The following is a 1463-nucleotide window of genomic DNA, read 5'->3' on the forward strand; positions in this document are numbered from 1 at the left end:
AAATTAAGTGAATTTTATTTTAAAGAAATTTCATGTTGATTTAATTAGGGCCATTTTAATGAGGCTGTCTTCAGAGTAGGCCTTTTCAAAAGAACTAAAGCTTCAGCCATCCCATCTGCCCTGCCACAATTCTTCTATCTCCACTTGAATTATGGACAGTGACAACTGTGGTCTTATATCCAATTTCGTCCAGCAATACATTTTTGGAGCATTTATGGTAGATGGATCTGCCTTAGTCTGACACCTTCTCTAAACATGCATTAAGTTCATTCGTCTCCTAATCTATTCATAATAGTACAGGCCGCTAGTATATGCAATTAATTATCTTCAACTCCAGGCCCATGTTCAAACAGAATCCTTTAAGAATAAAAGTTATCTTCACGTACCACCACCTCGGATGTAGGCGCACTTGCCCTCGTCCAGCTGGCTGGAGGCTGCGCCGCCCATGACCGCGGAGCCGAGCGCACGGAGCCGCCGGGTAGCAGGTCTCCGCTGCACGCCTGCCGCCTCGCAAAGCTCATTATGCTTTTAATTGGATTGAGGTTAGTTGGTGTTCTCTATGCTTTGGTTACCTGAATGTCAGATTGTTTCCTCATATTTGGGAAATTTTCTGCTATTACTTCTGCCTATATTTTTTTAATGTCATTTGTATTGTCTTCTTTCTCATTGATGCCTATTAGTGTGACATTGTTCATCTTAGCATCGTCTTACAGGTGATGGATTATTTTTTTTTGCCTCCTAATTGTTTTTAAGAGATCCTTTTTTAACTTTTTACTAGCTGCACCAGCATCTTCAAGATCTGAAACTCTGTTTTTATTTTCACTCAAATGGTTTTGCAAGCTTGTGATTGAGATTTTAGTGTCCTCTATATCTCTTTGACTCTGGTTCATGAGATCTATTTCTTTCCTGTGTTCCTCATTCAAGGATTCCATCATTTTTCCAATCTCCTCTATTTTTTCTTATCAATGTCTTCTTTAGAAGCAGTTATTAATTCTTTTACTGCAATGATATTTTTCAGATTGGATTTCTTCCCTATGTTTCTATAGTTGATTCTTTACTTCAGATGCTATGCTTTCTGACAATTCTTTTCTTTTTTTAAAAAAGAATTCCTCTTTGAGTTCCTCTATTACTTTCTGCTCTTTCTTATTTACTATTTATGCTATTAATTCATACATTTGAGCTGAACTTGTGTCCCCTCTACTTGTTCTGGTTAGGCATTTGGTTTCTTCCACATGTTTCTGCATTTGATTCTTTACTGCAGATGCTATTAATTCAGGGATTTCTTTTTTCACTTCCAATCTGATTTCCTCTATACATTTCTGCAGTTCTTTATTTCAGAAGCTGTTAATTTATTGATTTCAGCTGTGTGATATCCAATTTGTTCTGTATTAGTGTCCTCTGCACTTTTTTGGGTGGCCTTGGTGTGTGAGATTATATTTTGCTCCTTCTTTTTTTTTTAAAAT

Source organism: Octodon degus, unplaced genomic scaffold (assembly GCF_000260255.1).
Source record: "Octodon degus isolate 3935 unplaced genomic scaffold, OctDeg1.0 scaffold00263, whole genome shotgun sequence".
Taxonomy (NCBI): domain Eukaryota; kingdom Metazoa; phylum Chordata; class Mammalia; order Rodentia; family Octodontidae; genus Octodon; species Octodon degus.